General features: G+C 48.0%; 1 non-coding gene and 1 pseudogene across 1 annotated transcript; one reads left to right on the top strand and one right to left on the bottom strand.

Moving 5' to 3' along the window:
• The first annotated feature begins 1,178 nt into the window (after positions 1-1,178).
• Positions 1,179-12,702, top strand: LOC133763842 (interleukin enhancer-binding factor 3-like; annotated as a pseudogene).
• LOC133764914 (U6 spliceosomal RNA) lies at positions 11,596-11,702 on the bottom strand. Its single transcript, XR_009866483.1, has one exon. It is a non-coding gene; the product is annotated as a U6 spliceosomal RNA (small nuclear RNA).
• Positions 12,703-15,172: the final 2,470 nt, after the last annotated feature.

Below are 15,172 nucleotides of genomic sequence, written 5' to 3'. Positions count from 1 at the left end.
AGCAGCAGACCTAGAGTTTGATTATTCCCTCTGGGTACCTCTTTATACTTACATCTCTCCAATTGCTGTAACTGTCACATCCTATCCAATATTCATTCTGTGACATGTTCTCTGAGCTCAAGAATGACCAGAACTATGTAGGTGAAAAGAAAATGTACTATTAGTCCTAAATTCAAGTCCTACCTCTCCAACTTACTGAGTGTCCTTGAGCAAATCATTTAACCTGAGTTGCAGTTTTCTCATTTTCGAAGTAGGGATAATCAAAGCACCCATCTCAAAGGATGGTTATGAAGATAAAATTAACAGAAATGCTCAGCATGGTGCCAGTATGTGTTGGTCGGCAGGTAAAACAATTCTGTCCTTTTTTCATTCTCAAAACCCTTTGGCCTAACACAGGGCCTGCTTATCTTGATGGCTCTGTTAGGAAAACACAGAAGGACCCAAAAAAAAAAAAAAACACACAAAAAAAAAAACAAAAACAAAAATACAACAGTATAAAAAGGACAAACCAGGGGCCAGAGCTGTGGTGTAGTGGGTAAAGCTGCCGCCTGCAGTGCCAGCATCCCATATGGGTGCCAGTTCAGGTCCCCACTGCTCTACTTCTGATTCAGCTCTCTGGTATGGCCTGGGAAAGCAGTGGAGGATAGCCCAAGTCCTTGGGCCCCTGCACCAAGTGGGAGACCCGGAGGAGGCTCCTGGCTCCTGGCTTCAGATGGGCGCAACTCCGGACAATGCAGCCAACATGGGAGTTAACCAGTGTATGGAAGACCTCTCTTTCTCTGCCTCTCTTTCTCTGTGTAACTCTGACTTTCAAATAAATAAACTAATTTAAAAACAGAAAATATGTCGAGAAATTCTCTGCTATTCTTCCCTTCAAGAAGTGCTATCGAGATATGTCTCTGCATCTCCCCCATGAGCACTGGCCCACCCACTCAAACCCAGCCCTGGCTCCTCCTCCTCCTCTTCTCACTGTTGCAGTTGGGCTTAGCAAACTGGCACATGTCACGTGACTTTTGGGTAGAGACCCCAGAGGGCTGTGGCAGGAGGTGGCTGCATAGGCTGCAGTTGGGGAAAGGGATGCCAATAGTGTAGTTAAAGTATTCATAACACCAAGAAAATCTGTTACAACTTGAAAAGTAAAAGTCTGATTTCCAGACACTATAGAAAAAGAAGTGAAAATGCATTGAATGCAAATTTTTGTGAATGATGATCAGCATATGATGACAAAGCATTTTTAGTTTAACCGGCACAAGAGGAGCTGGAGGCCATCCAGAACATGGAGTCCAACATCAAGTAGACCCTCAAAGCCGTGTCTGACTGGATTTAAAAATTTATAAATTTATAAACTGGAAAGACAGTGGCAGCCAGGCCAGGGCTGACAATGTGGACATGCCACAAAGAAGGGGCTGGGGAACAAAGGTGTAGCACATAACCAGGGAGTGTCACAGGTTGGCCTCGTGGCAGAGGGCCTTCAGCTCAAGGTGAACTTGGACCTGGAGCTAGTGCTGCTTTGTAAGGAAAAGCCCACACCTGCCCTCCAGGACAAGCTGGCTGACAACCTGGCCATGCAGCTCACTGCTGTAACTATGAGACACTCCAACATGTCCATAACACTGCAATTGTGGTAAAACACACACACACACACACACACATGAGCCTCCATTGTCCCTGACTATCCACCTGACCGCCCCCATTGTCAGAAAACAGTTGGAGGAAGTATTAGCTGGAGAAACATTGTCAGTCAATGATCCCCCGGATGTGCTAGATAGGCAGAAATGCCTTTCTGTCTTGGTGTCCTTCTCACATACCAAGTGATTTCAGGCCAGAGCCAATAGGCTGAAATCCTGTATTTCATTGCCATTTGGGTCCTGAGGGACCTGTGTACCTGCGTGCCCACCTGGGGTCCCCTCAGAAGATGGCCTCCAGAGCCCAGTGTGAGAAGTCCATCAGCCAACAGACCCACAGGTGCCGGTGATAATGATTTGCTTATTAATATTTCCCACATTAATAAGCCTTGTGGGTTCTTGCCATGAAGTCAGAGAAGAATTCTGAATACTAGCTCAAGTAGACCAGATGACATGGTAAGTTTTTCCAGCTTTTTATTCAGTGTGAGAAATGCATAGGAGAGTGAGGGCTCTATCTAAGAAAGGGGAAGTCTAGATGCACACCGAGCCAAGAGTAGGCCAAAAGCCACATGCAGCAAGCGTTTTGCTTTGCACAGCTACTAGCAGCTTATCACAGGCAGTGCAGCGAAGGCAAAGCGCATAGGCAGCCTGAAGACCACATGCCCCGAAGGCGCAGGGCAACAAGGGCAACAGAGGTCCATAATTGCGACAAAAGTGAGGAAGAAGAAAAAGGTCCAGGCCCACTGTGTTTATCCTTTTATCCACTTCCAAAGGGAAGTGATTATGTAGCCTGATTGGCAGGTGGGTGTACAGGTGCGGTCAGGTAGGGGCATGAGATCACACAGGGGTGTGGTGAAGGCGTGGTCTTCCAGCTCACAAACCTAATTGAATTTTATCCTATCTGCTTGCCTACATCACCAGCAAGGCCCTGCGGAGGGTGCTGGATACCTGGTATCAGGCATTGTGATGCCAGATGGTTCTGGCATTTTATGACCCTTGTGAAAAAGAAGCCCTTGATGCTACTGGGCATCTAGATGGAGAACAATAGGAAGATAAAACACAGAGTACTCAGCAAACACTGCATCTTTCTGCATTTGGCCAGTTTCATAAAGTGTTGAGTACGGACTCCCTTCCTTCCAAGATGCTCAAAAATCCAAAGAATGAAAACACCATGGAGTATACAGTTCAAATCCACCTCCAGAACCAACCACGCCATTACACCCAAGAAATGTGGAATGCAGGAGGACAGGGAGAAATCACCCAGCAAAAAGAAGAAGATACAGAAAATGAAAGAGAAGTCCGAGTCTTTCCAGGTCGTGAATGTCCTGATGAGGTTGAACCAGCTGAAACCGGGGCTGCAGTACAAACTAGTTTCCCAGGTGGTCTTGTTCCTGTGCCCATCTTCATCATGTCTGTGGAGGTTGATGGCAATTCATTTGAGGCCTCAGAGCCATCCAAAATGATGGCCAAACTGCACATGGCTGTCAAGGTGCTACGTGGCATGGGCTTGCCCTACATCCCAAAGGCAGGGACTCAAGCCAAGGGGAGGATTCGGCTGAGGAGACAGCCCAAGAAGCCTTAAGTGGTGGTTCCACCTCCTGTGGTAGAAGCCTCTCCACCTTAGCACTGCCTCCCTCACAGATGCTATTGCTGAGCAGGGGCCAATCATAAATAAGCATCACAAGAACCCAAGAGCCCAGCTTAACAAGAAGAGGCGTCCCCTCAAGTAAGGGCTCATCTCTGTGACTGTGGGCAGCCAGGAGAAGTGCTGTCATGGAGGTTGAGATAGATGGACAGAAGTTTCAAGGTGCAATTTTTTTGTTTTTTAAGATTTATTTATTTGAAAGCCAGAGTTACAGAGAGAGAGAGAGAGGGAGAGACAGAAAGAGAAATCATCCATCCACTGGTTCACTCCCCCAAATAGCCACATGGTCAGGGTTGAGCCAGGTCCAAGGCAGGAGCCAGGAGCTTCATTCAGGTCTCCCATGTAGGTGTAGAGACCCAAGAAATTGGGCTGCTTTCCCAGGCACATTAGTATAGAGCTGGATCAGAAGTAGAACAGCCAGGACTCAAACCAGTGCCCACATGGGATGCCGGCACTTAAGATGGCAGTTTAACTCGCTGAGCCACAACGTCTGCCCCAAGGTGCTGGTTTAAACAAAAAGGCAGCAACAGCGTACGCTGCCCTTACTGCACTAGAAAAGGTTTTCCCTGACTCCCCTCTTGCCCTGGAAGTCGACAAAAAGAAGAGAGCCCCAGTACCTGTCAGTGGCAGGCTGAAATTTGCTGCCAAACCACATAATCCTGGCTTTGGCATGGGAAGTCCCATGCACAGTGAGATGCCCCTGCCCCCACACCTTTGAGGATAGGGTAGAGGAGGAAACATCTGTGGGCAAAGCAAGACAGAGGATTTGGTGGCATCAACCACAGAGGCGACATGGATGCTTGCACTGGATATGGAAGCTACAGGTATGGAGGCAACTCAGTGACAGCTGACTACAGTGACTTTTTTCACAGGCTGCTAACACTTATCATGATTTGGGTCTTCCTAGGGTGTCTAAAAGCATTGTACACAAAATTAACTTTTCACACCAATTTCCTCCAACTCCAAAACTCAGTGTCCTTGCCATGTCTCTGTGCTTTGTTGTGTTTCTCAACCATGGCTTTCTACTGTGGCTTGTCTGAAACTCTTAGTCTGCAGAACTTTAAGACAATGGCAATTTTATTGTGATTTGCCTTTCAACTTGGTCATATTGAAGCTCACGGTAAGAGGAAAACAATTTTCTCAAAGAATGTATTTTTTGTGAAGAATTGCACAGAATTTTAGAGCCAGAGGCTGGTTTTATGGTGTGGATAAAGCCACTGCCTGTAACACCAGCATCCCATACGGGCACCAGTTCTAGTCCTGGCTGCTCTACTTCCTATTCAGCTGCCTGGAAAGGCAGCAGAGGATAGCCGGAGTGCTTGGGCCCCTGCATCCACATGGGAGACCTGAAAGAAGTTCCTGGCTCCTGCCTTCTGACCAGCCCAGCTCCAGCCATTGCAGCCATTTGGGGAGTGAGCCAGCAAATGAAACATCTATCTCTCTCTATCTCTCTCTGTCTCTGTCTCTCTCTCTCTCCCTTCCTCCCTTCTCCCTCCCTCCCTCCCTCCCTCTCCCCTATCTCTCTGTAACTCTGCTTTCAAATAAATAGATCTTTAAAAAAAAGAAAAAAAGAAAAAAAGAATTATAGAGCCAATGTTGTCCAGCATTAAGGCAAAAGCCCATCTTTGCTTTTTATGGAATTATTTTATTTAAAGAAATGACATTTAATCTACTTTTGTCTTAATTTACAGCAGGTTTTGTATGATTTTTCAAACTTTGAACAAATCCTCAAATCTGGTTGATGCTTTTGACAGTGATACAAGCAATTTCATCACATCTGAGTCCACAGCAACTGGCATTTCTTATTTTGTTTTGATGAGATGTAAAACTTTTTTAAGATTTATTTTATTTATTTGAAAGAGTTACAAGGAGAGGTAGAGCCAGAGAGAGAAAGAGGGGTCTTCCATCCGCTGGTTCACTCCCAAATGGCCACATGACCAGAGCTGAGCTAATCCAAAGCCAGGAGCCAAGAGCTTCCTCCAGGTCTCCCACATGGGTGCAAGGCCCAAGGACTTGGGCCATCTTCTACTGCTTTCCCAGGCCATAGCAGAGAGCTGGATCAGAAGTGCATTATCCAGGACTCGAACCAGTGCCCATATGGGATGCTAGCACTGCAGGCCAAGGCTTTAACCCACTGTGCCACAGTGCCAGCCCTGAGCATATAAAGTGTTGAGCACACACAGGGAATTGTATATTGTGCTAGCTTCTCCCACCTTTGGTAAATGTTCTAGTGGGTTCTTGTTCGGGGATGCAATATTCATGGCTGGTCAGCTAGAGGGTGAACTCTCAAATGTATTACATCTGTGTTTCCATTATGAGTGCAAGAAACAGACTCCAAAAAGTAGATAACATCTGATTTTGCAAGTCCTAATCACAGCTGGAAATGTATGGAATTCCTGATTTCTCTCTCACTCTTTAAATGAGGCTCTAAAAATGCTTAAGCAGAGAGAGCTTGCTAAGTTCCTTGAGTGTCCCTCTATTGAAGAGCCAGCTTCAGCAGGACCTGTGCTGCTGAGTGTGCAGTTGCCACTGACTCCAGAGGCCCAGAAGCTTCTGGCACAAGGAGTTCTCTGGGTGTCTACGGAGCCCCACATTTTCTGGTGGGGAACGTCCTTGGAAACTCTGACTGTGGCTGTGGTCAGCACATCCTTGTGCAACAAACCCTGCCTCTGTGCTAGACTTGCAAGATGTAGCATTTATTCAGGCAAAACTCAGCCAAAACAGTTACTACATGATTTGTCCCAGAGGTTTGAAACATTGTGAAACTTTATAAAACTTTTGATTGAATGGTATATTATTTTTAGAAATTTATTGAGAATAATGTCTTTGTATACCAGGAAATAGTTATCCTGAATGATGTTGGAAACTTCCCCTCCCCTTTATTATTTTTTTAAATCTATATATGTTAAAGTAACCAAATAAAAAAAAAGGGGGCAAACTAATTGCCCTCCCTTTGATTATGCCAGGATTCAGCAAGTAGCTTTTAATAAATAAAGCAGAAGTGACATATGTACTTTCAGACATCAAGTCATAAAAGGCATTGCAACTGGCTTCTTGCTCATTCTTTGCTTGATTTGGCAGTGGCCAGTTGCCATACCCCAAGGACACTCAAGTAGTCCGAGGAAAAGCCTTGTGATGAAGAACTGAGGCCTTCTGCCAGCCTTGGAAGTGCACACTCCAGTTCAATCAAACCTTCAGTTGATTACAGCCCCTGAGGTCATTCCAGCTGCATCCCCATGACAGACCCTCAGCCAGATCATATCCAGCTAAGGCACCGAATTCCTGACCATGCGCATTACTGTACCGATTCCTGTGGATGCCATTTAACATTAGAATATCCAATCAAATGTATGCATGCAAACATATAAGGAAGACAAAGAGGCTAAAACCATATATAAGGAAAAACCCTTCTTTGTTCAGGGCTCAAGCTGTTGGGAAAGAAATTCAACCTGGGCCTTATGCTGGCCTAATAAGACTGCTTCCTGCTAATAGTCCTTGGTGTCTTGTCTCAGTACACAAATCCTGCTACATTTTTCTGGGGGCTTGTCCGAGATCGGATGGTGGGTTTTCTACCTCCTTTGCCTCCAGAGATATGGGGCCCCTGGCATTGGTGGTAGAGCGAACTTCCTTGGCACTAGCAGACCACTTATTCTGAGGGGAGTGGTTTTCTTCTGGTGTGCTGGGACTCCAACCCTGGAAGCACAATGGAACCCATTGGACATAGGAAGTAGTCTTAGGAGCACCGCCCAACGGAACTGTTAAGAACCCGGGTTCAATTGGTTTAGAGGACCTGCCATGAATGGCAAAAGCGGAGCCTAATCAACTCCAAGAGTCGCCTTAGTAATCTCATAAGACACTGGAGCAATCTTAAAAAAAAAAAAAGAGGGGGGGCCAGCACGGTGGCCTGAAGCGCCAGCATCCAATATGGGTGCCGGTTCGAGACCCAGCTGCTCCACTTCCGATCCAGCTCTCTGCTGTGGCCTGGGAAAGCAGAAGATGGCCCAAGTCCTTGGGCCCTTGCACCAGCGTGGGAGACTAAGAAGCTCCTGGCTCCTGGCTTCGGATCAGTGCAGCTCCAGCCGACCACTGAGGCCAACTGGGGAGTGGACCATCGGATGGAAGACCTCTCTCTCCTCTCTCTCTCTCTCTCTCTAACTCTGACTTTCAAATAAATAAATACATCTTAAAAAAAAAAAAGGTCACTGTAGCAGAACACCCAGATGAAACCACAACCCCAAGGCCGAAGTGAGCTTGGAGGCTCGAACCATGGTTCCATGGTCTCCACTAGGAGACCAGCAGGTGACAGATGAAGTGGGTACACATCTCATCCATTTATACCCACCCCTCCCCTTCTTCCTCTCTCTGTCTGTATCATTTTTTAGAGGGGGGAAGTGAGTGGCAAACAGAGCACATGTGCTCCTTTAGAATGTATGGTGGGAGCTGGGACTGTGGTGTAGTGGGTAAAGCTGCTGCCTGCAGTGCCGGCATCCCATATGGGCGCCAGTTCGAGTCCTGGCTGCTCCACTTTCTATCCAGCTCTCTGCTATGGCCTGGGAAAGCAGTAGAAGATGGTCCAAGTCCTTGGGCCTCTGCACCCATGTGAGAGACCTGGAAGAAGCTCCAGGCTCCTGGCTTCAGATCGGCGCAGCTCTGGTCATTGCAGCCATTTGGGGAGCAAACCAGTGGATGGAAGACCTCGCTCTCTCTCACTCTCTCTCTTTCTGTAACTCTGCCTTTAAAATAAATAAATAAATCTTTAAAAAAAAAAAAAGAATGTATGGTTAAAAAAAATTTTTTTTGACAGGCAGAGTGGGTAGTGAGAGAGAGAGAGACAGAGAGAAAGGTCTTCCTTTTTGCCGCTGGTTCACCCTCCAATGGCCGCTGCGGCCGGCGCATCTCACTGATCCGAAGCCAGGAGCCAGGTGCTTCTCCTGGTCTCCCATGCGGGTGCAGGGCCCAAGAACTTAGGCTATCCTCCACTGCCTTCCCGGGCCATAGCAGAGAGCTGGCCTGGAAGAGGGGCAACCGGGATAGAATCCGGCACCCCAACCGGGACTAGAACCCAGTGTGCCAGCGCTGCAAGGCAGAAGATTAGCCTGTTAAGCCACAGCGCCGGCCTGTATGGTTAAAATTTTAAAAACAGATATTCAGGAGACTATGGTTTTAAGTTGACTCCAAAAAACTTTGAACCTTCTATGAAGTGGACTGGCCCTCCTTTGGGTTGGGTGGCCATCTGAGGCTCTCTAGACAAGCTGGTAGTCAGCAGGGTATATAGGTCATTGTTGAAAAGCCATGTCACCTTGACCAGTTCCCATATATTGATTGCTAGCAGGACTTAGTTCTCTCTCTGCCACTTTGGCTAAAGACTTGTCTAGAAAAAACTGTAAAATCACGATGGCCCGAATGATGGCCCCTTGCAAATGCCAGCCAGAAACTAAGAAGCCCGCTGTATTGGAGGAGCCCAAAGAAGTTCCCCTGCCTTATTTGCCACTGTACCCTCTGTTACTACCTGCACCCCCTGCACTTGTGCCAGAGGCCAGCTACTTCCCCGAAGCTGGAACATCACCAGAGGTTGCTCACTCTAGTGAAGCTGCCCCTCCCAGGAGGCCACTAGAGACACCTCAGACTGTAGCCATCCTGGAGCCACCAGTCTTAACCCCATACACTCCAACAGAAAGGTGCCAAGAGGAACTGGCTGCCAGCCCTCCTCTTATTAAATGCCAAAGTACCCCAAAGATGCCATTAAGAAAGACCCAGGGGCTATTTATTAAGATAACAATGACCAGGTGCAAGGGAGACAGTGTACCTTCATATATCAGCCTTTTACAACCACTAACTTCCTACACTGGAAACACCACACCCCCTCATTCACTAAGAAGCCTCAGGCTGTGATGGATCTGAGGCAGTCCATCATTCAAACTCACAGACCCACTTGGACAGACTGTCGCCAGCTTCTCCTGATCTTGTTCGATACTGAAGAATGTTGCTCTGTTACCGGGCTGCAATAAAATGGTTAGAGGAAAATGCCCCAGAGGAAGTCATGAATGCTCAGGCTTATGCCCAAGAACAGATCCCTGACAAGGACCCCCACTGGGACCCTAATGAAGACCAGGGACTCCAACAGTTTTAGTGTTATCAAAAAGCTCTCACAGGGCTATGAAAACAAGAGGAAAAAAAAAGACTACAAACATGAGCAAAGTCTCAGAAGTGCTTTAGTGCCAGAGGAGAGACTGAGAGTTTTCTATGAGCGACTGTGTGAGGCTTTCTGTCTCTACACTCCCTTTGATCCTGAGGCAGCAGAGAATCAGAGAAGAACTTTGTCAGCCAAGCCCATGGAGACATCAGGCACAGACTGCAAAAGCTAGAAGGTTTTGCTGGGATGAATGCGAGCCAATTACTGGAGGTAGCCTTCAAAGTATTTGTCATTTGGGAAGAGGAAGCCTGCCAAGAGACTCACCAGAAAATAAAACAAAAAGCCAATCTGTCTGCCACAGCATTTGGTGAAACAACCAGAACACTTGCAAAGAGGGGCTCAAGCAGGTCCCAGATGATGCAGGGAAAAAGGTTGGCTGGAAAAACAGCAATGCCCAGAGGCCAAGTTGGGACTAAACCAGTGTGCACACTCTTACCAAGAAGGTCACTGGAAAAGTGAACATTCTCAGCGAACAAAAAAAAATATTATCCCACTAACCAGCCGCAAGAAAGAGGATGGTGATCCAGGGACATTATCGGCCTGCACGATGATGGCTCGAGACACCCGAAAAAGACTTCGTGGGCCTGGCCGCTATGGAAAAATATGATTAGGACAGACTGGCTTGATTTTATCAGGGCCCCAGGAGCCCATGGTCAGAATGACTATGGGGGGCCGACACACTGAACTTCATGGTGGATGCAGGAGTGGGACATTCAGTAGTGACCCAAACCACGGGGCCACTTTCACAGAAACAGGCCACTATTGTGAGAGCCACTGCCTGCCAAGCTCATTGCCCCTTTGCCTGCCCCAACAATGCAATTTAAGCAGCAATGAAGTCATTCATGAGTTTCCATATCTTTCTGACTGTCCAGTGGCCTTAATGGGCTGAGATTTATCAGGGAAGCTACAGGCTCAAATAACTTTTAACTCCTGTTGCCAAGCAGCTCTGAGCTTGGGAGGGCCAAAACCAAAACTCAGGACTCTCACAGTTCCCCAGGAACAGGAGTGTCGCCTCTATAGTCTCTGAAAGGAGACACAACAGGGGCCTGAGTTTCTATTTAAGGTAGTGGGGGTGTGGGCAGAGGACAACCCCCTGACTAGCCAGAAACGTGCCCCTGGTCATAGCAGAACTAAAGCCAGGAGCCAGGCCCATCCGCTAAAAGCAGTATTTCATTCCCCCACAAGGCATAGATTGCAATTCAGAGGCATTTAAAAGAGGCTCCTAAAGTGTGGGATCCTCCCAGCCGCACCAGTCACCATGGAATACACCGCTTCTACCAGTCCAGAAGCTGGGGACAGATGATTATCAGTCAGTTCAGGACTTGCGAGCAGTATAAACTAGGCCACTGTTACTTTACACACTGTAGTCCCAAATCTTTATACCCTTCTGGGTCTCATCCCTGCTGAAGCAACTTTCTTTACCATGTCTGGACTTAAAGGATGCCTTTTTCTGTACCTGTGTGGCCCCTCAAAGTCAACCAATTTTCACCTTCCAATAGGAGAGAATGGAGACAAGGGCCAGGTGACTTGGACAAGATTGCCCCCAAGGATTTAAAAAATTCTCCAACTATTTTTTAAACTTTTATTTAGTAAATATAAATTTCCAAAGTACAGTTTATGGATTACAATGCCCCTTCCCATAACTTCCCTCCCACCCGCAACCCTCCCATCTCCCGCTCACTCTCCCATTCCATTCACATCAAGATTCATTTTCGGCCGGCGCCGCGGCTCACTAGGCTAATCCTCCGCCTTGCGGCGCCAGCACACCGGGTTCTAGTCCCGGTCGGGGCACCGATCCTGTCCCGGTTGCCCCTCTTCCAGGCCAGCTCTCTGCGTGGCCAGGGAGTGCAGTGGAGGATGGCCCAAGTCCTTGGGCCCTGCACCCCATGGGAGACCAGGAGAAGCACCTGGCTCCTGCCATCGGATCAGCGCGATGCGCAGGTCGCAGCGCCAGCCGCGGCGGCCATTGGATGGTGAACCAACGGCAAAAGGAAGACCTTTCTCTCTGTCTCTCTCTCTCACTATCCACTCTGCCTGTCAAAAACTTAAAAAGAAAAAAAAAAAGATTCATTTTCAATTTTCTTTATATACAGAAGATCAATTTAGTATATATTAAGTAAAGATTTTATAAAAAAAATATGGAACGCTGCATGAACTTGCGTGTCACCCTTGTGCAGGGGCCACGCTAATCTTCTCTGTATCATTCCAATTTTAGTATATGTGCCGCCGAAGCGAGCACGCCAACTATTTTTTGTACTGCATTAGCTTCTGATCTAAAACCTTTCCAGCAAACCAGCATAGCTACTCCAGGATGGCTACTCCAGTATCGGGACGATCTCCTGCTGGCAGAGCAGACACGGGAGAATTGCATGGAGGGGACATGACTGCTTCTCACCCCGCTGTGAGAGGCTGGCTACCAGGTCTCTAAGAAAAAGGCTAAAATAGGTAAGATACCTTGGCTTTCACTTGTCCCAAGGACAGCATCAGCTCAGTCCTGAGAGAAAGCAAACAGTCTGCTCAACCCCGACCCTCTCGACCTGGCACCAGGTCAGGGAGTTCCTAGGGGCTGCTAGCTTCTGTAGAATCCGGACACCTAACTTCTCTATTTTGGCAAAGCCACTCTATGAAGCCACAAAGTGGGAAGGGGAGAGCCTCTATTACAGGAATAGACATAAGAAGGGCCTTCAGGCAAATTAAAAGAGCATTCATCCATGCCCCAGACATAACGAAGCCATTTTTTTCTATAAGTGCATGAATGGGTTGGCACAGCAGGAGTTGGGGTCTTGGCAGTGTCCAGTGGCATATCTGTCTAAACAACTTGATTCTGTTTCTCAAGGCTGGCAGCCCTGCCACTTAGCCCTTGCTGCAACAGCTCTCCTGGTATCGGAGACAGATAAACTTACTATAGGGCAAGAGTTCACAGGCCAGGTGCCTCACTCAGTTGTTAACTCTGATGAAATATAAAGGGCCGTTACTGGCTGACAAATACCAGGATGGTCAAGTATCAGGGAATGCTGTGTGAAAATCCACACATTTGCCTGGAGGTGGTGAAGACTTTAAACCCCACAACTCTATTGCCTGTCAGGTCAGGTGTGCCAGACTGCATAGAGGTTGTGGATGAAGTGTTTCTAGCCATCCAGAGTCAACAGATCAGCCCCTCAGGGACCCTGATGTGGACTACTTCACTGATGGCAGCAGTTTTATTAAAGGAAAGCGCCTGGCAGGATACTCCGCGGTAACCTCACCCTCTACTATTGAGGCTAAGCCCCTGCCTGTCGGGACTTCAGCACAAAAGGCAGAGCTCACTGACCTGAGCTCTCCTGCTAGCAGCAGGCATCGGTGTCACTACACATACAGACTCTAAGTATGCTTTTATCACTCTCCATGTGCATAGACTTTATATAAGAAAAAGGGGCTAATCAATTCAGAGGGAAAAAACATTAAATATGGGAGAGAAGTTCTTCACCTTTTATTTGCTGTGTGCGCACCTAAAAGAGGGTTATTATGCACTGTCAGGACCACCAGAGGTGAGATGCTTCCAAAGCACAAGGAAACGGAAAGGCTGACCAAGAAGCCAAGCTCACAGAGAAACAATAGGGTCGTGACCTGACCACTGCCTTGTTTCCCAGCCCTCTAGCAGAGTGGGACCCAAACTACACTCAACATGAGCTAACCTGGTTCAAAACTGAATGTAGGCCGGCGCCGCGGCTCAATAGGCTAATCCTCTGCCTAGCGGCGCCGGCACACCGGGTTCTAGTCCCGGTTGGGGCACCGATCCTGTCCCGGTTGCCCCTCTTCCAGGCCAGCTCTCTGCTGTGGCCAGGGAGTGCAGTGGAGGATGGCCCAAGCCCTTGGGCCCTGCACCCCATGGGAGACCAGGATAAACACCTGGCTCCTGCCATCGGATCAGCGCGGTGCGCCGGCCGCAGTGCACTACCGCGGCGGCCATTGGAGGGTGAACCAACGGCAAAAGGAAGACCTTTCTCTCTGTCTCTGTCTCTCACTGTCCACTCTGCCTGTCAAAAATAAAAAAAATAAAAAATAAAAAAAATAAAATAAAATAAAAAATTTAAAAAAAAAAAAAAAACTGAATGTAGGCCGGCGCTGCCGTGGCTCACTGGGCTAATCCTCCACCTGCGGCGCCGGCACCCCAGGTTCTAGTCCCGGTTGGGGCGCCGGGTACTAGTCCCGGTTGCTCCTCTTCTAGTCCAGCTCTCTGCTGTGGCCTGGGAGGGCAGCAGAGGATGGCCCAAGTGCTAGTGCTTAGGTCCCTGCACCCGCATGGGAGACCGGGAGGAGGTACCCAGCTCCTGGCTTCAGATTGGCGCAGTGCCAGCCGCCATTGGGGGAGTGAACCAACGGAAGGAAGACCTTTCTCTCTGTCTCTCTCTGTCTATAAATCTCTCTCTCTCTCTCTCTCTCTCTCTCACTGTCTAACTCTGCCTGGCAAAAACAAAAAAACAAAAAACCTGAATGTAGAGATTTATCCCCAGGGGTTGGTGGAAATTAAAGGATGGTTAGATTGCCATCTTGAATTGCTTGCTCCAGCCTTTGCCAGAAGGTTCTATCAAGGAACTCACACTGGCCTAACAGCCCTGGAATCTATGCTGAGTCAGCACTTCTACATCGCTAGGCTTTCCAGCATAGCTCGTGCAGTATGTGAGCAATGTGAAGTATTTGCCCAGAACAACCTCTGTCAAGGGCCCAAAGTGCTCCCCCCACCTCCAGGTACAGAGCATAGGGGGAACTCCATTTGAAAATTTAATTGTGGACTTTACTGAGCTTCCCCGTGTTCAGGGCAGCAAACATTTATTGGTCTTTGTGTGCACTTTCTCAGGTTGAGTAGAGGCTTTCCCGACCTGTACTGAAAAGGTCTGCAAGGTAGCCCAGCTTTTGCTACAAGAAATCATTCCATGCTTTGGAATTCCAATTACTATCGGGTCTGATAATGGGCCCATATTTGTAGTGGAAGTGGTACAGATGGTGGCAGAGGGACTTGAAATCACCTGGAAGTTACACACAGCCTATCAGCCCCAGAGCTCTGGAAAAGTGGAACACATGAATAGGCACTAAAAACACAATGAAGTAAACTGTGCCAGCAGACTCACTCACTTTGGCACCAGCTGTTACTGATGGCACTGTTTAGGCTCAGATGTAACCCTATTAAACAGACATGGTTCTCTGCTTTAGAAATTCCTTATAGGCACCCTTGCCCTATAGTCAAGGGAGTGTGTAGGGATTTAAAGGAAATAGGAGGTCTCATCTTGAGACAACAGATGCAGGCTCTCGGCTTGGCCCTGACAGCCATTAGTCACTGGGTTAGGGAGCGACTGCCTGTGAGCTTAACCACAGAGCCCATCCTTTTAAGCCAGGAGATATGGTATGGGTAAAAGAGTGGAAATGTCCAGCCCCTAAAGCACTTTGGAGAGGTTCATTTACTGTTGTTCTGTCACCCTTACCGCAGTCAGAGTAGCAGAACCAGCTCCTCAGATCCATCACAGCAGAGTGTACTGGGAGTGCATCTCCGATCCAGCGACACCATGCAAGCTGACCATCCGAAACAAGCAAGCCAGTCCTAAAGAGGTTGCCAGGGACTGCAGCAGCAGAAAAATTCCAGTGGATGACAGCCCTGCTCCAGTCACTCCGGGGCTGACTGATCTACGCACAGCTGAAGTTTGAGGAATCCACTGCCTGATAAAATAAAATTAT

This window comes from Lepus europaeus, chromosome 7 (assembly GCF_033115175.1).
Source record: "Lepus europaeus isolate LE1 chromosome 7, mLepTim1.pri, whole genome shotgun sequence".
NCBI lineage: Eukaryota > Metazoa > Chordata > Mammalia > Lagomorpha > Leporidae > Lepus > Lepus europaeus.
Note: the sequence above shows the minus strand (reverse complement) of the source record. Positions and strands in the feature narration are given on the sequence as shown.